We start from the raw sequence: 24,730 nt of genomic DNA on the forward strand, positions 1-24,730 counted from the left end.
ATCTCTTCCATCAATTATGATGGGCAATGTGAGATCGTTGGGAAACAAGTTGGATTAACTCCAAGCCCTACAAAGGACCCAGCCAGAGTACCGGGCATTTAGTATTATGTGTTTTACTGAGACATGGCTGCAGGATCATATCCCTGACTCCAGCGTCTCTCTGCCGGGCTTTTTAACCATACGAGCAGACAGAGATTTAAAGAGGAGCGGCAAATGTAAAGGAGGTGGACTGGCAGTACTCGTGAACAACATATGGTGTAATCCAGGACATGTTACTGTGAAGTGTCGTCTCTGCAGTCCAGATATTGAACTGGTGGCAGTAAGTTTTCGTCCATATTATTTATCCAGAGAGTTCACCAGTGTTATTTTGGCAACAGTTTACGTTCCACCTTCCGATGTTGACAACACTGCATGTGATGCCATCAGCTCAGTTGTTGCTAAGCTACAGACACAAAACCCCAATGCTTTTGTGGCAATTTCTGGTGATTTTAACCATGCTTCACTCTCTGCTACACTTCCAATGTTTCAACAATTTGTCAGCTGCTCTACCAGAGAAAACAAAACATTGGATTTGCTTTATGCAAATGTCAAGGACTGATACATCTCTACAGCAAGACCTCCTCTAGGCAAATCAGATCACAATCCTGTTTTTCTCTGCTCGAGATATAAGCCCCTTGTTCAGAGGCAACCTGTAATAAAGAGGACTGTGAGAAAAGGGTCACAGGAAGCTGAAGAAGCTCTGCAAAGTTGCTTTGAGGATACAGACTGGGACACACTATGCCAGCCACATGGAGAGGACATCAATGTCATGACTGAGTGTGTAACCGACTATATAAACTTCTGTGTGGATAACATCATCCCCACCAGAACCGTGAGATGCTTCCCCAATAACAAACCTTGGATCACCAGTGACCTGAAGGACCTGCTTAACAAGAAAAAAAGAGCCTTCAGAGAGGCAGACAGAGAATTATTGAGGAGTATACAGAAGCAACTTAAAGTCAAGATAAGAGACAGCAAGGAGGTGTACAAGAAGAAGCTGGAGAGCAAGCTCCAGCAAAACAATATCAGAGATGTGTGGACAGGGATGAAGAAGATCACAGGCTTCAAGCAGAAGGATGATCGGATCAATGGAGGTCAGGACAGATCCAATGAACTGAACACATTCTTCAATAGGTTCAGTTCAGAAACAAGCTTCGCATCCTCCTCTCCTGCTCACAGCCAAACAGACATTCCACCTTCCTTTGACCCACAGGACCCACAGCTGTCCAGTAACACCTCACATTTTTTATCTTCCACCTAAGCCCTATACCCTTCTGCTTCTACATGTTTGCCTTCAACCATATCAGAAGATGCTGATGCTTCCTTTGCTTCCTCCTTCCACCTGTGTGTCTCAAGAAGTCAAGTGAAGATGCAACTGGAGAGACTGAATTGGAATAAGGCTGCAGGTCCAGATCATGTCAGCCCTAGAGTCCTGAAGGCCTGTGCAGAGCAGCTCTGTGGGAATCTGCAGCACCTCTTCAACCTTAGCCTGGCCCAGAAGAAGGTTCCGGTGTTGTGGAAGATCTCCTATCTTGTTCCGGTACCAAGGAAAACTCACCCATCAGTCCTCAATGACTATAGACCTGTTGCCCTGACATCTCACATCATGAAGGTCCTAGAGAGACTCCTGTTGGCCCACCCGAGTAAGCAAACAGTAAACCATCAGGCCCCCATTCAGTTTGCTTATCGCTGTGGAGTTGGAGTTGAAGATGCCATGATACACCTGCTTCAACAAACCCACTGTCATCTGGACAAAGCCAGTAGCACTGTGAGGATCATGTTCTTTGATTTCTCCAGTGCATTTAATACAATCCAACCTGATTTGCTTTGTCAGAAACTCCAGAAGACTCAGGTGGAGGCCTCAACAATCTCCTGGATCAAAGACTACCTGACAAACAGACCACATTTTGTGAGACTGAAGGGTTGTGAGTCTAACCAGGTAGTCAGCAGCACAGGAGCACCACAGGGGACTGTACTCTCACCATTCCTTTTCACTCTGTACACCTCAGACTTCCAGTACAAGACAGACTCCTGTCATCTGCAGAAATACTATGATTCTGCAGTCGTGGGGTGGATCAGAGATGGACAAGAAGCTGAGTACAGGAAGGTGGTGGACCGCTTTGTGGCGTGGTGTGGAAACAATCCTCTCATTTTGAACGTGACTAAAAGAAAGGAGATGATTGTAGATTTTAAGAGAAACAGGAATAAGTCAAAAACTATTTATATCATGGGAGAAGAAGTGGAGGTGGTGGAGGAGTATAAATACCTCGGTGTTCACCTGGACAACAGACTAGAGTGGAGATGCAACTGTGAAGCCATCTACAAGAAGGGACAGAGCAGACTGTACTTCTTGAGGAAGCTAAAGACCTTTGGTGTTTGCAGCAAGATACTGCATATCTTCTATAAGTCTGTTGTGGAAAGTGTGATCTCTTCTACCATCATCTGCTGGTGAAACAGCATCAGAGCCAGGGACTTAAAAAAGCTCAACAAACTGATAAAAAAGGCTGGCTCTGTTCTGGGGAATCCTCTGGAACCTCAGGAGATCATTGTGGAGGGATGAATTCTTCATAAAATGAAGAACATTATGGAGAACCCTAACCCTAACCACAGAGTGTCTTCAGCCAGAGGCTTCTTCAAATCTGCTGTAAGACGGAGTGCTACAGGATATCCTTCCTGCCCACAGCCATCCGCATGTACAACGGCTCTTTGAAGAAACTCTCATAATGAGCTACAACAACATTTAACTTCCTTTTGGGATTAATAAAGTATTTTTGAATTGAATTGAATTGAATTATTGTTTTCAGGAGGAAACTTTGTATCATACTTTTATTGAATGTTCAAGATTAAATCCTCTTTTTGTTCTTTTAGATCATCTGTTTGGTGGATTTGGAGTACAGTTTTCTAACTATTTTTATTTATTGCCCACGGTACTGTGTAAGAAAGAAATCTCAGATTCTTTTAATTTTCATTTCTGGGACTGCAAAACTAGCAATATGGATGTCAAGAAAAAACAAAGTTAATGGACCTGAAACGGATGACACTCGTGTTTTATTTCAGACACTGGTAATTGCTCAAGTTCGTGTGGAATTTGAGTTTTTTAAGTTGACAAAGAACATGGATGTCTTTGTATGTAAGTGGGGTATTAATTATGTTTTGTGTATGGTGGATGAAGGATCTTCAGTTTTCGTTTTTTGATTCTTCCAGTTTCACAGTCACTTCTTATTTTCTCAGGTTTAATGTCAGTGAACGTTGTCACCACAGTCACAAAGTGTGACGACAACTGTCTGTGATTTCCTGTGCTGAAATGTGTGATGCTGCAGTTGGGCAAATTATTAGCATGTTATTTCATTAGCAATCAGATGACATGAAGGTTGCTGTATATATGTATAGCTTCAACATTTGTCTTAAAGTTGCATTGAATGAGATGTTCTCACTTTAAATTGAGCTGAAATTACAGGGTATTGTATGGAGAGTTTCAAATTTTCTTTCCATAGCATTTGTTTAAGGAATTTCCATTTAAAGATATTCTTAATGCCATAAACCCCACAATAAAATAAAAACTATTTAGGGTTTTTACAGAAATTACAGAGAATTATTTGTTAAAACACCAACAATACTCTGCTTTATTAGTGTGGTTGAGTAGTCTTTTTAAACCATCATATAATTTAGTGTTGAAATGTTTTAGCTTTTTCACTATTACATATGTTTTTAATGTGCTTTTTCCTTTCTTTCCTTTTTTCCTCATTTGCATATAAAAGTGTCAGGATCTGTCACGGTTTACTTGGAATTGGACCCCAGAATGCAGACGAGCAGGCAGCGTGATGGTAAGTGAAGAAAAGGTTTAATTACAAAAACTAACACTCAGCAGGAGGCAGGAACAAAACAAACGGGCAGGCAAGACAGGCATGGCATGATCAAAAAAAGACAAGATTTGGTTAGAGAACTAGACATGAGCATGAGAACAAGACATGAGCATGAGAGGTAGACATGAGCATGAGAGCTAGACATGAGCATGAGAGTGAAAGATTTTTCCACGAAGACAAACAGAGCAGGTGTGAATATATCGAGTGAAAACCAGGTGGAGCAAGGGGACAGATTAACTTGGACAGGTGAGCCGAATAAACTTAATTGACAGACAGAACAAAACGTGGCTGCGGCAAAAACAGAGACTCTAATAAACAATCTAGAAAAACATTAAACTAAAGCATAACCAGATCCGAAAACCAAACTTGACAAAACATGAACAAGACGACAAAACTAAAGCATGACCAGGACAATAACAGAAGCATGATTCAAAATCTAAGAAGAATAATAACAAAAGAACGAGTCAAAACCTTAACTGTGAAAAACATAAGAAGAAACCCGAAACCAAAAACCAAACAACCCTACATCATGACAGGATCTGCCATTTTGGACTTTGCTTTGGTTTTGTGTTTGCTTTGATTGAGCAGTTTATTTAGGTTTATTTACTCTTGCGTTGTGCTTAGTTTTAATAATGTCTTCCTCCTGGCTTTAGACCCCTTTTTGTTATGACTTACCCAGTTGCTTGTTCCGCTTAATATTAGTTGTTCTTTCCCCACCCTTGCTTTACAGTATAGTTCCCTCTCGGTTAGTTTTTATAGTAATAGATCTCTTCGTTAATCCCTCATGTTTTAGTTGCTGTCAGTCAGTTATATTCTGTTATTAGTAATTCTGTTCATTTACGTTGCTCCTTCCACGTCCTTAGATTTAGTCCTTCGTAGACTTACTATTTATGTTAGCTTATGTTTAGGTTTCATTTGTTCTCCTTCGCCTCGTCCTGCCAGTTACCTGTCTTATTCCTGTGATGCACCTGTCTAACTCCTGCTTTTTTCCTGGGTCCCTGTCTACCTAGCTCCTGTTCAGTTCCTGTAAGTTCTGTTCGTCTTGTTTATTGTTTCCCGCACTACTGGCTGAGAATCCTGCATTGTTGAAACCTCAAAATAAATATGAAACAAAACCTTACCTCTTGGCTCTCGAGTATCTCCCTGCAAGCTGGTCCAACCCAAACCCATTCCATGACAGAAAGGAAGCTATAGTTTTAAAATGTAAGGTGTTCTAAGTTTCTGGTGTAGCTTACTAACTTTCAATTTGCTGAGAGAGAACAAAACCTAATTAGCTTAGTGCTTCACTAACACTTTTATTCCCCATTCACACTGCAGGAAAATGTGGCCCAAATCGGATTTTTTTGGGGATCAAGTGACTAGGTCAGACTTTTTAGAACAAGTGTGAACACTCATATCTGGCTCATATCTGACTTTAATTAAGCCTAATTGAAAGGCTCATAGGAACCGTCTGCATGTGGGATGTAGTTTGTATTGTAAAATTCGTATACAACTGTTCAAACAGAGGACTTTAAAATGCTATCAAGGTAACCGAGCATGCGATCATCTGCCCCTGCTGCAGTCTGATACACTGGATTGCACAAGTTTGGCAAGGCAGTGAAAGAGGCCAAACGACTGTACTCTGAGAAGCTCCAAAACCAGTTCTCAGCCAACGACTCTGCGTCTGTCTGGAAAGGGCTCAAGCAAATCACCAACTACAAGCCGAAAGCCCCCCACTCCATCAACGACCGACGCCTCGCCAACGACCTGAACGAGTTCTACTGCCGCTTTGAAAGACAAAGGGACAGTCCTGCAACCATCTCCCACGACGCCCCCCAACAGCTGCAGCCACAATCCACCACCCCCATCTCTCCAACCTCAAGAGGGGTCTTGGCACCTCCAACCCCCACCCTGAAGTTCCCCCCTACCAGCCCCCTACCCACGCCGAGGACGGCTCTTTCCATCCAGGAGAGGGACGTCAACAAACTCTTCAGGAGACAGAACCCCCGGAAAGCTGCTGGTCCGGATTCTGTCTCACCAGCCAGCCTGAAGCACTGCGCTGATCAGCTGTCTCCAGTCTTCACAGACATTTTTAACACCTCACTGGAGACATGTCATGTGCCAGCCTGCTTCAAGTCCTCCACCATCGTCCCTGTTCCCAAGAAGCCAAGGACCACAGGGCTTAATGACTTCAGACCCGTCGCCCTGACCTCTGTGGTGATGAAGTCCTTTGAGCGCCTTGTGCTCTCACACCTAAAAGACATCACCGACCCCCTCCTGGACCCCCTGCAGTTTGCCTACAGAGCCAACAGGTCTGTAGATGATGCAGTCAACCTAGCCCTTCACTTCATCCTCCGGCACCTGGACTCCACAGGAACCTACGCCAGGATCCTGTTTGTGGATTTCAGCTCTGCCTTCAACACCATCGTCCCAGTTCTGCTACAGGAGAAGCTCTCCCAGCTGAGTGTGCCCGACTCCACCTGCAGGTGGATCACTGACTTCCTGTCTGACAGGAAGCAGCGCATGAGGCTGGGGAAGCACGTCTCTGACTCCCTGACCATCAGCACCGGTTCCCCCCAAGGCTGTGTTCTCTCTCCTCTGCTCTTCTCCCTGTACACCAACAGCTGCACCTCCAGTCACCAGTCTGTCAAGCTTCTGAAGTTTGCGGACGACACCACCCTGATCGGACTCATCTCTGATGGTGACGAGTCTGCGTACAGATGGGAGGTGGACCATCTGTTGGACTGGTGCAGCCAGAACAACCTTGAGCTCAACGCTCTAAAGACAGTGGAGATGGTTGTGAACTTCAGGCAGAACCCAGCCCCACCTCCCCCATCACCCTCTGTGACTCCACAATTGACACTGTGGAATCTTTCCGCTTCCTGGGAACCATCATCTCCAAGGATCTCAAGTGGGAGCCAAACATCAGCTCCCTCATCAAGAAAGCCCAGCAGAGGATGTTCTTCCTGCGGCAGCTGAAGAAATTCAACCTGCCAAAGACTATGATGGTGCACTTCTACACAGCCATCATTGAGTCCATCCTCACCTCCTCCATCACCATCTGGTACGCCGCTGCTACAGCCAAGGATAAGGGCAGGCTGCAGCGTGTCATTCGGTCTGCTGAGAAGGTGATTGGCTGCAGTCTACTGTCGCTCCAGGAACTGTACACCTCCAGGACCCTGAAGCGGGCAGGGAAGATTCTGGCTGATCCCTCCCACCCCGGTCACAGACTCTTTGAGACTCTCCCCTCTGGCAGGAGGCTGCGGTCCATCCGGACCAAAACCTCACGCCACAAGAACAGTTTTTTCCCATCTGCCACCAGCCTGGTTAACAAAGCCCGGAAACCACCCTGACACTGTCCCTTTCCCCCACACCCCCCCTTTTTTTGCTGACAGGACACTTGTAACTTGTAACTCTATGAGTTACATTAACGCTCAGCTTGGAGTCCTGCTTTACTTGCACTGCTTTACTTGCACAATGATCACCTGCACTGTTGTATTGCTCTTGCATCTTATACTGCTCTATATTTACTCTCACTCACTTAAAACTGTGCACATATATTTATATTATATTGTAGATATGTTTATACTGTTTAATTTGTACTGTATTGCACCGACTACGCCAAAACAAATTCCTTGTATGTCCAAAAACGTACTTGGCAATAAAGCTTTTCTGATTCTGATTCTGATTCTGATTCTAAGACTCTACATTGCCTGTAGAGTTGAGAGGAGAGGCACTGACCTTTATGATTAAAAGTTGCTCTCGACACGATAAAGTTCTTACTTGGTCTCTGTAAAGTTGTTAACATCCCTGCCCCACCATTGCTGGCTGTCTCCACATCCAAACAGTTTGTTGTGCTGAATTGGCAGTCAGACCTCCCTAAAACGGAGAGTATCACTATCCTTTTATTCACGTGTTTCACACCTACTGACAATAAATGGCTTCTGTTGTGCTCTTAAACCATAACACCTATTTCTCCGTATTTACTGTTGTGCTGCACTTAAAAACGGTCGTATTGTTCTTATGCACATGCGGGTCAGTTTGGAACCGCAACATTTTCAAAGTAATGTGGAAAAAAAATCTGATTCCTGAAAAAATCAGATTTGAGCATTAAGACCTGCAATATGAACGCCTTAGTGTTTAAACAACTTTGCTGTTTAAAATCCCAGGCAGATTCAATTCAATTCAGTTTTATTTATATAGTGCCAATTCACAACACATGTTGTCTCAAGGCACTTTATAAAGTCAGTTTAATTAAATCATACCAATTTCAAGTCGGGTACATACATTCTAATTAATCCTAAAAATGAAACAGTACTGTCAGATTCAGTTTATTAAATTAAATTGGTTAAATCTAACGAAAACCAAGCAGATTGTATCAAGTCAGTGGCCCTGTCCCAATACTCGCACTTCCACCCTTGTGTCCCTGAATTGCGCGTTCCAGTTGATGGGTTCGATTGCGTAGTGTGTCCCAATTCTCCAGAGTGTGTTATGATTCTGGCACATCTGCTCTACCCTGTCTCCCTGGCTGGAATCAGCAGATGAAATGCACTTGGTGGCTGCTGCTGTGCAGTGCAATCTGTGGCATGCCAAGCATCTGTGTCTTCCCTGATATATACTGACTCTGACAAGCAGACGGTGCCAGATTTTTGAAAGCCATTGTGTGAGTAGATATCAAGCGTTCCTTCCTGTCTGATCATTGTTCTTGACCTTGTCTTGCTTTTTGGATTTATGCCTCTGCGTGCTCCCTGTCGGACTATTTGGATTTTGGTTGTCGACCTTGTTTCCTGCATCTGGTTTATGCCTCTGCTTGCCCCTTGCCTGACGCCTCTTGTTCCGATCGTTGACCCTGTTTCTGTCCTTGGATTATTGAGCCAGCCTAGCCCTCAGATTATTCAGCCTGGAGTCACTTCTTACCTGTGCTGTGGAGATCACCGCCTGCCGCCCACTGAGGTTTCCCCTCTGGGTTTCAAGTTCCACTCACGACAAAAGCAGGTTAGTGACTTTTCTGATCCCTGCAAAATCGCTGTGAGGAGTGTTTCCTGTGTGACGTTTTCCTGTGGCTGTATAAACCTTTTAAACTTTCAGTACTGTGTCTGGCTGAATCTTGGGTCCGCCTTTTTCTGATTCATAGCAGAAAAATCTGGCCAAAAATGGACCCATTGCCAGCACAACAGTGGCGCACCCATGTTGATGAGGCCCTTTCCTGGCTTGGAGGAAATAATTTCCACATTACGTTCTAGCAATCTTGTCTCCGAGCCACCACCGTCACAAAAGGAGCCACGCCTATCTCCGCCTGAGATGTTCAGGGGAGACCCAGACCAGTGTCGAGCTTTCCTAACTCAGTGTGAAATTCATTTTGAGCTTCAGCCGTCATCCTTTCCCACTGAACGTTCTAAGGTGGCTTTTGTTATATCTCTGCTGGCAGGAAGGGCGAAGCAGTGGGGGACTGCTGAATGACAGAACAGGTCTGCATCTTGTACCTTCTATGAAATTTTTTCCAAGGAACCCATTTGAGTTTTTAACCCTGTTCTTCCAAGTCGTGAAGCCGCGAGAGGCTTACTGTCCCTCAAACAGGGTGATCAGTATGTCTCGTCTTATATAATTGACTTTCATTTGTTGGCCGCAGATAGCCGTTGGAATGAGGCAGCACAGATGGATGCATTTATGCAAGGACTAAACGCAGACATCAAGGATGAGTTAGCAACCCGTGACTACCCCTCTTCCCTGAAACAACTCGAGGACCTGGTTGCTCGCATTGACATTTGGCTGGCAGAGAGAGGGAGGGGGAAGCGACATGAGGAGGGTCGCTCCTCATTAACTCAGGGTCCTGCACTCTGGCATGAGAGAAGAAGTCGGTCACCTCTCACTGAGGAAAATGAGGATTGTGAGCCCATGCAGTTGGGCAGAACCAAGATTACCCCTGAAGAGAAGGATCGTCGGAGAAGATTCAAGCTCTGTTTTTATTGTGGAGAGAAGGGACATTTAGCACTCAGGTGTCCATTAAAAAGGACAGGCTCAACAGAGGAAGGGAGTTTTCTACTGAGCCGAAGTCAGCTAACTGCCTCCTCCTTCTTGTTTCCTGCTCATTTTCGAACCTCTTCCATGTCTCTCCAGGGGGCTGTGTTTATTGATTCATGGGCAAACACTGAATTCATGGATGAAGCATTTGCCATTAAGAACAACATAAAGCTCATTCCGTCAGCTGACACACGTAAAGTGCTAGCATTGGATGGTCACAGCATGAATAATTCACACCTCAGGACGGAGGAGATTACCTTAACAGTTGGAGGTAATCATCAAGAGAATGTAACCTTCATGATCATAAATTCACCTGAACTTTCTGTTGTCCTAGGGGCCTCCTGGTTGCAGAAACACAACCCTCACATTGACTGGAAGAGAAAAGAAGTTCTGGGTTGGTCTGAGTCATGTTCCGCTGACTGCTTTTTGTCTGCTGCTACAGAGGTCATTGTGGAGAATGAGGTTGAGGAGACCTATTCGGATTTATCCAAGGTACCTCAAGAATACCATGATCTAAAGGAAGTATTTAATAAGATTAAGGCCAAGAACGCTCTGGCTCATGCTGTTCATTCGGCTCGTCATGACTGTGATCTGCTCAGAGAGCAGTATGAGGAGGAGCAGGAGGCCAAAGCTGAGCTGCAACGTGCTATGTCCAAGGCTAACAGCGAGGTGGCTCAGTGGAGAACCATGTATGAAACTGATGCCATTCAGCTCACTGAGGGGCTCGAGGAAGCCAAGAAAAAGCTTGCCCAGCGTCTTCAGGATGCGGAAGAGTCCATCGAGGCCGTGAATGTGAAATGTGCCTCTCTGGAGAAGACCAAACAGAGGCTAAAGGGTGAAGTGGAGGTCTTGATGATTGACGTGGAGAGAGCTAATGCTCTGGCTGCAAACCTGGACAAGAAGCAGAGGAACTTTGACAAGGTTCTTGCAGAGTGGAAGCAGAAGTATGAAGAGAGTCAAGCCGAGCTGGAAGGAGCTCAGAAGCAGGCACGTGCTTTGAACACAGAGATGTTCAAAATGAAAAACTCCTATGAAGAAGCTCTGGACCCCCTGGACACCCTGAAGAGGGAGAACAAGAACCTGCAACAGAAAATAAGTGAATTGACTGAGCATATTAGTGAAACAGGAAAGACAATTCATGAACTGGAGAAGGGTAAGAAAACTGCAGAGAATGAGGTCAGGAGCAGGTTGATGCCCTAAGGTGCCAAAGAATATGGAGAAAGGCCAGGAGGTCGATGATCAGAATGTCACTGATTCAGTCAAGAACGGCCAACTGGAGACTGACCCCTGCCTCTAAGTACCAGGTGGGGCAGAAAGTTTGGCTCTTGGCCAAGGACCTACCATTAAGGGTAGAATCCCGGAAGTTGGCACCCCAATTTGTTAGACCTTTCCCAATTTCCAAGATCTTCAACCCTGTCGCTGTACAGCTGAGATTACCCAACTCTATGAGGATTCACCCCACGTTCCATGTTTCTCAGGTCAAGCCCTTCGTGGAGCCCCGACTTGGAAGTACAGGTCCTTCTCAAAATATTAGCATATTGTGATAAAGTTAATTATTTTCCATAATGTCATGATGAAAATTTTACATTCATATATTTTAGATTCATTGTACACTAACTGAAATATTTCAGGTCTTTTATTGTCTTAATACGGATGGTTTTGGCATACAGCTCATGAAAACCCAAAATTCCTATCTCACAAAATTAGCATATCATTAAAAGGGTCTCTAAACGAGCTATGAACCTAATCATCTGAATCAACGAGTTAACTCTAAACACCTGCAAAAGATTCCTGAGGCCTTTAAAACTCCCAGCCTGGTTCATCACTCAAAACTCCAATCATGGGTAAGACTGCCGACCTGACTGCTGTCCAGAAGGCCACTATTGACACCCTCAAGCAAGAGGGTAAGACACAGAAAAAAAAAAAAGAGGTTTTGCCTTTTTGCACTTTTGTTCAACAAGTACAGTTCTCTTCCTGGGTGCATTTTTCTTTCGTTTCAGCAACTTGAAACATAAAAGTAATGTCATTGTTCAAAGGAAACAATCACTTAATAAATGAGTAAAATACAACTATGTACATTTTGTTTATTCAACCAAGATAGACATGGTCTGTTTCCTTGTTTGATATTTTATTTCTTGATTATTATTCTTTTTACTTTAACTGGCCTTTACTACAGCTAAAAACAGGGACCTAACTGGTCTTTCAAAGAAATTACCAAAAGACTAAATGAATTAAACAAAAATGGGAGTGGCACAGGAGTGCGAGTTGTTCTAAATGGGAGTGGCACAGGAGTGCGAGTCGTTCTAAATGGGAGTGGGATGGGAGTGGGAGTTGTTCTAAATGGGAGTGGCACAAGAGTGGGAGTCGTTCTAAATGGGAGTGGGATGGGAGTGGGAGTCAATTTACCAGGAGTGGGACGGGACAGGATTTTTTATTTTATTTGTTTATGCTGGCCTGGATTGGGATGGTACAAGACATTTTCTGTGGGAGCGGGATGGGACAGGAGAGAAAATCCACTCCCGTGTCACCCTCTAGTCCTCACTAAAAGTTAGAAAGTGAAGCACATCACCCCAGTTCTAAAGTTATTACATTGGCTCCCCATATCTCAAAGAATAGACTTTAAAATACTTCTGTTATTCAGTAAATCAATAAATAAATTTCAGTCCATTAATTTTTTTATTAATCATATTATCATTAATTTTTATTTTTTTATGTTTTTTTATCATCTTATTGTTTTAATTATTTTTATTCTCTTTAATTATTTGAATCAGTTGTATCTCAATAGATTGAATCAGTAGATGGTGTCTTTTCTCCTGGAGGAAAAATGCAAAATTAGTTTGTAGAGATTGAATAACAGAAAAAGCAAGAGATGCCAAATGAAATATTTATTAAATGAAATATCAAATCTTGAATAATTTAATATGAGGCTGATGATAAAGAGTAAAGTTTATAATAGTAGTGGAAGTTTTGTGAAGAAGTAAAAAGAGAACCAGATGTTTTATCACCCATCATGCATTCACTAGTCATGTCATATTGACTGTGCTAAACTGTGGCTTAATCTTGTGTTTACTTTAAATTTAATTGGATTGAAAGAAATTTCGCCGGTGTCTCTAAAGTGGTCAGTGAGGAACCAAACCCGTCCCCAATTCACGGCAAAGATATTTAAAAGTTATGTTAATGAAACCCTGGCTCCCTCTTTTAGCTGTAGAATCCATTTCTAATTTGGAAACAGGATGCTGAGCACTCATAACAATTTTTTTCAGTTCATTGGTTTCTCTGTTTTAGATCATCTCTACAACAGAAGCCAATTCATCCTTCTTTTCTAAATAGCATCTAAATAACCCCCTGTGTTAAAACAAAATGAATTTACAATCTGTCAGGTTCTCTCTTCTTATCAGAATTTCGTGTGATGTGCCTGCATTAAATTGAGTGACCTTTTAAAGTGGAGAAACTACATGTTTTGTTTTTAGATGTAAAAAACATCTAAAAACATACAATTAGAAAGATTCGCTTCCTTGTAATGACAACTTCCGGTTAATGACAACATCCGATTAATGATGATATCTGGCTAATGACAACATCCGATTAATGATGATATCCGGCTAATGACAACATCCGATTAATGATGATATCCAGTTATGTCACAGGAAGCCCCAGTCACCGGAAGTCCCGCCCTAGGATGTCCCAGCCACCGGAAGTCCCGCCCACCTGTCAAAAGTTTCACACCTCGTTTGATTGAAGGATGTCCTTAATGTCTCTCAGGTGCATTTATACAGAGACTTGATTACACACAGGTGGATTCTATTTATCATCATCAGTCATTTGGGACAACATTGGATGATTCAGAGCTCCTCACTGAACTTCTGGAGTGAGTTTGCTGCACTGAAAGTAAAGGTGCCGAATGATATTGCACGCCCTACTTTTCAGTTTTTTACTTGTTAAAAAAGTTTGCCACATCCAATAAATTTAATTCCATTTCATGATTGTGTCCTACTTGTTGTTAATTCTTCACAAAAAATTAGAATTTTATATCTTTATGTTTGAAGTCTGAAATGTGGCAAAAGGTTGAAAAGTTCAATTGTGCCTAATACTTCCGCAAGGCACTGTATTTTAGATATCTTAAAGTAGCCTTTGCTGTGATGACTGAAATATTAACATTTGGCCATCTCTCAATGAACCTCTGGGAAGTTCTTTCAAAGGCTCTTTGGAAAACCATTTCAGGTGACCACCTCACGAAGCTCATGGAGAGAATGGTGGGCTGCACTCCCTCAACACCCCCTTCCACACACACTTACAGTATCTACTGTACCTTGTCATTCTATCCCTCTAAAATGTTTTAACATGATGTGGTTTATGTGTGTTTTTGACCAGGTTGGTTTGTATGAGTTTATTCCCTCAATGAATGAAATCAGCATTTAAAAACTGCATTGTATGTTTACTCAGGGTAGTTTTGTCTGATATTGAAATTTCTTTGATGATGATTTTTGTGTAAAAAAAGTAAAGACGGAAGATTTCTGCATAGGGGCAGACAATTTTCACAGCACTAGTTTAAACCCAATAAGGGTCTTGTGATAAATATAAACTTGTGCAGCAAATTCTCGTTATGACTACAAATCATTGAATATGTATGTAGCATAGTCAAATTCAAACAGTTAACCGAGATTAACATGCTTTTTATACTTGAGTTAATGGGAACTTCTGATGAGGATTGATTACATTGACCACATGTTGCAAATGTAAATTTTTCTTTAATACAAGATTTGATTTGCTCAGCTTTCTGTGTTCCTTGATTGCTAATTCTTTTTTTAAGGATAATACATGTAATATCAATCTGAGAAAGGTTTGTACTGCAAACGGTCCAATGGACCCAGTGTCTATGCAGATGTGCTGTTGGAAGTTGTGCAGAATGAGGTCTGGCATTGGTCAGCTGAAATAAACATAGGCCCTTGGGAGAAACTATCTGTTTGATCTTGATAATCTTTGACACATGGAACCTGATGTCTGCCCCCCTCACCCCACCAACCCCAAATAAGACATGGTCTCATATGACCACAGACCACTTTGATTACTAAACTTTATTTGCATCTGACCCGAGGTAATGACTTCATTACTGTCTGTTTAACAGATTTATTTTACATTTAGTGGTAGACTGAGCTGCCTGTGTTGAAATACTATTTGGTCTTGGGTCAGTGTTGTGCCAGTTCATCCTTATCAGAAAATAGCTCTAAATTCACTTCAGCAAGGTTTAATTTGGATTGATTCATGTTCATAATACAACACCTAAATAATTTTGAACTAAGTCCACCCCTCTAACTTGAACTAGTTCTCATCCATTTATTATACAGGTCCTTCTCAAAATATTAGCATATTGTGATAAAGTTAATTATTTTCCATAATGTCATGATGAAAATTTTACATTCATATATTTTAGATTCATTGCACACTAACTGAAATATTTCAGGTCTTTTATTGTTTTAATACGGATGGTTTTGGCATACAGCTCATGAAAACCCAAAATTCCTATCTCACAAAATTAGCATATCATTAAAAGGGTCTCTAAACGAGCTATGAACCTAATCATCTGAATCAATGAGTTAACTCTAAACACCTGCAAAAGATTCCTGAGGCCTTTAAAACTCCCAGCCTGGTTCATCACTCAAAACTCCAATCATCGGTAAGACTGCCGACCTGACTGCTGTCCAGAAGGCCACTATTGACACCCTCAAGCAAGAGGGTAAGACACAGAAAGAAATTTCTGAACGAATAGGCTGTTCCCAGAGTGCTGTATCAAGGCACCTCAGTGGGAAGACTGTGGGAAGGAAAAAGTGTGGCAGAAAACGCTGCACAACGAGAAGAGGTGACCGGACCCTGAGGAAGATTGTGGAGAAGGGCCGATTCCAGACCTTGGGGGACCTGCGGAAGAAGTGGACTGAGTCTGCAGTAGAAACATCCAGAGCCACCGTGTACAGGTGTGTGCAGGAAATGGTCTACAGGTGCCGCATTCCCCAGGTCAAGCCACTTTTGAACCAGAAACAGCGGCAGAAGTGCCTGACCTGGGCTACAGAGAAGCAGCACTGGACTGTTGCTCAGTGGTCCAAAGTACTTTTTTCGGATGAAAGCAAATTCTGCATGTCATTCAGAAATCAAGGTGCCAGAGTCTGGAGGAACACTGGGGAGAAGGAAATGCCAAAATGCCAGAAGTCCAGTGTCAAGTACCCACAGTCAGTGATGGTCTGGGGTGCCGTGTCAGCTGCTGGTGTTGGTCCAATGTGTTTTATCAAGGGCAGGGTCAATGCAGCTAGCTATCAGGAGATTTTGGAGCACTTCATGCTTCCATCTGCTGAAACGCTTTATGGAGATGAAGATTTCATTTTTCAGCACAACCTGGCACCTGCTCACAGTGCCAAAACCACTGGTAAATGGTTTACTGACCATGGTGTCACTGTGCTCAATTGGCCTGCCAACTCTCCTGACCTGAACCCCATAGAGAATCTGTGGGATATTGTGAAGAGAACATTGAGAGACTCAAGACCCAACACTCTGGATGAGCTAAAGGCCGCTATCGAAGCATCCTGGGCCTCCATAAGATCTCAGCAGTGCTACAGGCTGATTGCCTCCATGCCACGCCGCATTGAAGCAGTCATTTCTGCCAAAGGATTCCCAACCAAGTATTGAGTGCATAACTGTACATGATTATTTGAAGGTTGACGTTTTTTGTATTAAGAACACTTTTATTTTATTGGTCGGATGAAATATGCTAATTTTGTGAGATAGGAATTTTGGGTTTTCACGAGCTGTATGCCAAAATCATCCGTATTAAGACAATAATAGACCTGAAATATTTCAGTTAGTGTGCAATGAATCTAAAATATATGAATGTTAAATTTTCATCATTACATTATGGAAAATAATGAACTTTATCACAATATGCTAATATTTTGAGAAGGACCTGTATGTTCTCTTAAATGAAGTTTAAAATATGTATATGTCATGATCTCATTAACAAGCTAGCATTCATTCCTGTTGTCTTTGCTTCAATTAACTGTATTTCATAATGAGTGAATTCACAAAGCAGCTGCTCTCATTCACATACACTATATTGCCAAAAGTATTTGTCTACTTTTACATGTACATGACCATTGATTACATCCTATTCTTAATCTGTAAGGTCCAATTTGTGGATGGATCCATCATTGCCAGCAACACCAACTTTAACTATTCTATAAACATCTTCCACAAGGTGTCCATAGTTAGATGAGAAGACCAGAATTGCAACCTTCACTCTAATTCATTTCAAACGTATTCAAGAAGGTGGAGTTAAGGACTCTGTGTAGGCCAGCCAAATATCTCCATACCAAACTTTATACACCTGCAGCCATGGAATTCATTTGGACACCTGAATTAATTGATTTGGTGGAGTGACCGAATAGCTTTGGCAATATAGTGATTTTTAACGCTTAAATTAACAAACAATTTTGACAGTGAAGCATCCATACAGACAATACTTGTAACTGTGGTCTCTTTCAATCCTCTTATTATATATTATTATGATTTATATTGTAGTCAGGTGAGATATGGCAGATTTTATTTCCTTTAAACAATTATTGCAGTGAAAATCCCAAAGTAATACCGAACAACTGCCTAATACTGAAAATTGTCTTGGACAAAAGCCTTCAGTCATTTCACATTTTTGATAACACTACTGTCAGGATCATCCTCCTGTGTTAGTTTTTGAGTTTAAGTTTCTTGTTGGTTTCTCTCCCCTTCCCTGTTTATGTTCTTCAGTTGTTGTTTTTAACCGTTTATATTAGACCAGGTTTATGACTTATTCAATGTTTAGACATTTGTGTTTAACGTATCCCTTTCTTTACAATCTTAGATTCCTGTACATTTTGAGTTCTGTTTAGATTCTCTACTCATATGTGTTAATAAGCCTCCCTCCTTCAGTTGCCTCTCTCACCAGCTGCTCCTGATTTCCCCTTATTAGTTCAAATTGTTCTTTCATCCATTCTCCACCATACCTCAGTATTTATACCCTCTGGTTCCTCCTGTCTACTGTCTGCTCCATGTCAAATATCTCCATGATCCCTTTCACTTCCTGCCCATGTCTGACAGACAGGTGCCTGTGTTCCAGTTTCTGCTCTCCGTGTAAGTTAATTTATTAAACATTTTCATTACTCCACTACGCTCCGCATATGACATCTAGACACATAAAATTAATATAAATACAGGTTGTCTTTATATATTTATGGCCATAAAGGAGTCAACCCAGCACAATATTTTCTTTAATCAATTCTTGATTCTTTCTAAGCACATTAGAGAACACAATCTTTAATCATGTTTGCTCCATCTCCCAACTATAACAAAATAAAAATAGTAAACACAGACCCCACAGTGTAAGCTGATAGTTTTAAGGTTTGGAGCTCACAGAGCTTAACTGGATCTCTTCTGCCCATATGCACACACAGAGACCAAGCAGACACTGTCCGTGTTCCTTAAGAGAAAATGCTGTGACCATTTCCACATAAAAAATCCAAAAATTGCCTACTAAAAACCACAGTGTAAATCTTTTATTTACCCCCAAACAGAATGCCATTCAGTATTGCCAAACTGAGTTACCTTGCTGTTCTTTATTTAAAAATTTAAGTATTGTACTGTTAAAGTTAAAACTCCACTCATGAACGTGTTCATTTGAACTCGTTCTTGCATTAAACCTGTTCTTGATGCTCTTTTTATACACAGTACTTAAACCCTCACTTAGTACCAGTTTATTTGCTAATTACAATTTTTTGGGAACTCTTACATAAAATTAAGGATCAAATTGATCAAGACACAAAATAGCTTTTTGTTTGTATGAAATTTACCTAATAAACAATTACATAAACCTCTAATTATCACATCATTTCTTGCAGACCAAATAGCTAATGATTTACATGTTTTTAAACCAAACTTTAAGATACACATCCCTATCCAATCTTCCGTTATTATCTATAATTTTTGAGAAAATAGTTGCTAATCAAGTGTTCGAGTATTTGCACAGTAATGATCTGTTTGAAGAGTTTTAGTCAGGTTTCAGAGCTCAACATAGCACAGAAACAGCACTAGTGAAAGTCACTAATGATATTCTCCTGGCCTAAGAAAATGTTCTTGAGTGTGTACTTGTTCTGTTAGATCTCAGTGCTGCATTTGATACAGCATTTGATACAGTCGATCACAATATTCTCTTAGAAAGGCTGGAACATGCTGTAGGGATCAGGGGTACAGCACTAGGATGGTTTAAATCTCAGTCAGTCATTTTCTACCGCATATTCCATTGTGGGTCGCGGGGGAGCTGGTGCCTATTTCCAGCTGTCAATGGGCGAGAGGCAGAGTACACCCTGGACAGGTCGCCAGTCCATCGCAGGGTAACACACAAACAACCATCCATGCACTTATTTTAATCTTATATGCCTAAAAGGCATGTCTTGACGACATAAAAACTTGGAAGACTCTAAATTTTCTTCTTCTAAATTCAGACAAGACAGAAGTTATTGTCTTTGGACCGGAATGTGAAAACAAAACAGCTAAGTCAATCAATTAATGTGGATGGCATTAAATTGACCTCTGGTAATAAAGTAAAAAACATTGGTGTTATTTTTGACCAGGACATGTCATGTAAATCCCATATTAAACAACTTTCTAGGATTTCCTTCTTTCACCTCCGGAACATTGCAAAAATTAGAAATATCCTATCCAGGAGTGATGCTCAAAAACGAGTCCATGCATTTGATACTTCAAGGCTGGACTATTAAAATTCTTTACTTTCTGGATGTCCTCAAAATGCAGTTTAAAACGTTCAGCTGATCCAACATGTTGCAGCAGGTGTTCTGATGAAAATTAAAAAGAGAGATCATATTTCTCCTATTTTAGCTTCCCCTCATTGGCTCCCTGTTAAATGCAGAATAGAATTTAAAATTCTCCTTCTCACATATAAAGCCCTTAATGATCTAGCTCCATCATACATCAGAGATCTGATTGGTCCATATGTTCCTCACAGAGCACTTCGTTCTCAGACTGTAGGTTTACTGGTGGTTCCTGGAGTGTCTTGATGTAGAATGGGAGGCAGATCCTTTGGTTATCAAGCTCCTCTTGTGTGGAACCAGCTCCCATTTAGTTAGTCCATGAGGCAGACACCCTGTCTACTTTTAAGGCTAGGCTTAAAACCTTTGATAAAGCTTATAGTTATAGTGGCTTAGGTTATCCTGAGCCATCTATGTAGTTATACTGCTATATGATTAGACTACTGGAGGACATAATGACCACCTTCACTCTCTCTGCTACATTCTCATACTACTCTCCAATTTTGCGTTATTTGCTGTTATTTCACCTTTTAACTCTATGTTCTCTCTGTTTGTTTCTCTTTATAGAAGCTACATCTGAACTGGCTCTGTGTTTAGCTGTGGCTCCTTCCTGGAGGGGGAAATTGGCCAAGCTGCTGCTGCCAACAGCTTAATGCTCACCTTATACTGATGATACACTTGGCCCTGTCTGTCTCTCAGCATTAACTCTGTCTCATGACATAGGCACTGGCTGAGCTTCTACTGTGACTAACTGCATGTGCTTTCTTTCATACTCTAGACTTTAGACTGGCTCAAAGTTTATCTGTTTAGCTGTCTTACTCTCCTAGACAAAACCACTAGAGGAGCTACAACCATTAATGTTTTACTTTTCCATCCCATAGAAAGTACTCCTGGATCAGCGTTTGTTAGGGTTTGAAAACTTTTGTATTGTTTATCACTCATGTCTGCTCTAAGTGCTTTTCCCTCCTACATGCCATAGAAAGGGATATGTGGGAGGCGAGTGAGTTATGATTACCAAGTCCTCACTCCCTCTCTGTTTAAAATCAAGACACATGAACCCTAACCTTTCTGACCCCACACACACACACACACACACTGAATGTTTGTTGAACTGTGTGTGAACCAGCATGTATAAATAAAGAGACAGGGGTGCCAACACTTTGTAGTTTGCACTGCAGAGTGTGACCTACCCTTGCAAGTAAATTGACTGTATCGTTCTTGCCTCTGAGTTGACTAAATAATCTAACATTAACTTGGTCCTTCGAGCCGGATATTATAAAAACTAAACTGATCTTATTTTTCTTTGCAGTGACTGGCAGATCTCCGGGAACAGCCTGACGTCGAGTTAAGCGCTGCCGCACAGCCGCACCTAGGCCTGGTGGCTGAAAATCCCGGTGTGTGACATTCGCATCTGGCCGGTGGGTTATCGTATTGCTCGACGCCAGGTGACTCTGTGAGGTCCGACAGAGTCACCTAGAAGTCAACTCCGAGGTGAGATAGCTTTAAAATACAGTACATGAGATAAGAGTAAGCGCTATATAAATAAAAGAAGAAAAGTACTTAAAAATCGTTTGTAGTGTGTCGCCAGTAAGGACACTGCATTGGATAGGTTTTATTTCGCCGGAAAGAAATAGCGATAAATTTAGGTAGGATCTCGCCGCAAGGAGATCAGAAACAACTAGGTAATTCCGCCGTAAGGGAACTGGATAATTTGGTTGGTAACATTTTGCCGGAAGAAAATTAAATTAAATGTTGCATAATAAGGGAGCTCATAAACTAAGCTAGGTCGACCATACATATTGCTGAAGGGACATACATATGTCAAAATACTAACTGTGTGAGTGCTGTTGTGTGTGTTTGGAGGACTAAGCATTTTTGGAAGAATCATAGCAAGATTCTGTTGGTCCTGTGTTTTCTTTTGCCCAGATTAAAAATACCTTTTACCTCTAAGTGCTTTTCCCTCCTTCATGTCATAGAAAGGGATATGTGGGAGGCGAGTGAGTTATGATTACCAAGTCCTCACTCCCTCTCTGTTTAAAATCAAGACACATGAACCCTAACCTTTCTGACCCCACACACACACACACACACACACACACACACACACGCACACACACACACACACACACACGCACGCACACACACACACACACACACACACCCTGAATGTTGAACTGTGTGTGAACCAGCATGTATAAATAAAGAGACAGGGGTGCCAACACTTTGTAGTCTGCACTGCAGAGTGTGACCTACCCTTGCAAGTAAATTGACTGTATCGTTCTTGCTTCTGAGTTGACTAAATAATACCTAACAGCGTTTCTGTGTTCTTTTTTTGTCTCTGCTCTGTTCTCTCAAACCCCCAGTCAGTCGTGGCAGATGGCCACTCACACTGAACCTGGTTCTGCTGGAGGTTTCTTCCTGTTAAAAGGCAGTTTTCCTCTCCACTGTCACTATATGCATGTTCAGTATGAGGGATTGCTGCAAAGTCAATGCAAGCGACTGTCCACTGTTGCTACATCCTCATCCAAGAGGAGTGAATGCTGCAAGTCACTGACTCAAAGCAATCTGCTGGGTTTCCTTAGATAGAAAATCTTTTAACCAATTTGAATAATAAACTGAATCCGACTGCACTGTTTGATAGTTAGGATTAATTGGAATGTAGGTACCCAACATGAAATCTTTATGATTCAATTGAAATACTTTGTAAAGTGCCTTGAGACGACGGGTCGTGAATTGGCGCTCTATAAATAGAACAGAACTGAATTGAACTTCAAAAAGTGTCAAAAATTGAGCTTTAGTTTTGTGCTTATTGTATAAAATAAACTCTATTTAGCACTGCTGCTCTGAAACAAGCAGAAAAGTTCTTGTTTGACATGTGTGTCACCTCAAGATTGTGTGGTTGTGCTAGGAATAGCAAAACTGACTGCTTGACTGGATTCCAGCGTAAGTCTTTTTGTCAGGATGCATTTCCATCTTGATGCTTTACGGAGGGAAGACTGTCATGTCCGTACCTGGCCAGCTGAATACTCTCAACTCTCCCACCCTCCAGCCACCTGTCACGTTGCGTCATCTCTGTCAGTGCACAAATATGTAAACATATTTGTTTGATGCTTTTGTAAGGAACATTTTTCTTGCCACATTTATTTTTTTACTTATCTTTCTAAATACTGGTGTCTTTTAGAGTTACCAAGTTAATTTGAAACCATCATAATGTTTGAACCCTTGGGTTCGTTTTAGTAAATGGCCTGATTGATGCCCAATATGTACAGAGGTATTTTGTCACTTTTTTTAAATGCCCAAAAAATTTTATTATATTTATAATTTTATGTTTGAATGCATATGTTTGAATGTGTGCAGACAGAAATCAGAAAAACATCAAAAGAAAACAAATTGCATAGGAACCTGCTTCTTGGTTAACTTCATCACCAGCAGATTGTGAGCAGACTTTTCTAAACAACCCCCTCCAGCTTCTTTCACCCTCTGTGCCATATTTATAGTCATTTTTCGTTCTCCAGGGGACAATTCTCTAATATTTTGACCCAATTTTTCCTCTTGGTTTTCAGTCAGACAGCTCCACAGCCTAGTGAGATAAAGGAGAGATGCAAACTAGCTTTTGTTGCCCCTGTCTCCTTGAATGTTAGTGTGCTGTTAAATGTAGCCCAGAGAGGCAAACAACTGAACATCCAAAATTGCTCCAGCAACCTCACAAGGAGGCACACAGAATGAGATGCCAAATGTTACAAGTATTTTAGATCTTTAACCACTTTCACAACATTCTAATTACTCTAGGGCATTTGTCACCTTCGAAGCTGCAACATGACACTTTCAATCAGCACTGTGAATCTCAGATTTTGATTTAAGTCTGATAAAGGAAGTAAATAGAAAAATGGGTGTTTAAGAATTTTGTTTTTGATGGCATTTTGTTGAATATGTAAGACTGTGACCTATTTTTCATTTCTGCATCAGTGGAGTTTTCTACAAGCTCTACATGATGACAATGCTTCAATTATATAGAATTCTAATGGGTCTGCATAGATGTCCAAGTTTATAGCCTTTGGCTCTGCAGTAAGTCAGGTAAAGGCACATCTCATTCAGGAGTACTTTGGTTGACATGGGTAAGACGGGATGATTTCTTATAAAGACCAGCTTTGAAAACCCCAAAAAGATGTTTTATGGCATTTTAACTCACAGACTCCAGTAGTACAAAGCCATTTGTATGGCAGTGTCTATGTAAAGTTTGTTAAAATCTCAATTCAGTTTATATTCTTTTTATTTATATAGCGCCAAATTACAACACATGTCCCTCAAGGCACTTTACATAGTCAATTCAATAAAATCATACAGACTCCAAGACAACTACATACATTCCAATTCAACACCATAGGCAGGAGGTCGATGATGGACTTTGTTGTCCTATCATCAGACCTTCGGCTGCATGTTTTGGACACTCAGGTGAAGGAAGGGGCTGAGCTGTCCACTGATCACCACCTGGTGGTGAATTTGATCCGCTGCAAGAGGAAAAACCCGGACAGACGTGGCAGGCCCAAGCGAATAGTGAGGGTCTGCTGGGAACATCTGGCAGAGCCCTCGGCCAGGGATGTATTCAACTCCCACCTCCGGGAGAGCTTTGACCAGATTCTGGGGGATGTTGGAGACATAGACTCCGTGTGGACCATGTTCTCCGCATCTGTTGTCGATGCTGCTGCCCGTAGCTGTGGCCGTAAGGTCTGCGGTGCCTGTCGCAGCGGCAATCCCCAAACCCGGTGGTGGACACCGGTAGTAAGGGATGCTGTCAAGCTGAATAAGGAGTCCTATCGGCTTATGGGACTCCTGAGGCGGCTGATGGGTACCGTGAGGCCACGCGTGCCACGGCCCGGGCTGTGGGAGTGGCAAAAACCCGGGCCTGGGAGGAGTTCGGTGAGGCCATGGAGAAGGAATACCGGTTGGTCTCGAAGCAATTCTGGCAAACCGTCCGGCGCCTCAGGAGGG

The sequence above is a fragment of the Girardinichthys multiradiatus genome, chromosome 20 (assembly GCF_021462225.1).
Source record: "Girardinichthys multiradiatus isolate DD_20200921_A chromosome 20, DD_fGirMul_XY1, whole genome shotgun sequence".
Taxonomy (NCBI): Eukaryota; Metazoa; Chordata; class Actinopteri; order Cyprinodontiformes; family Goodeidae; genus Girardinichthys; species Girardinichthys multiradiatus.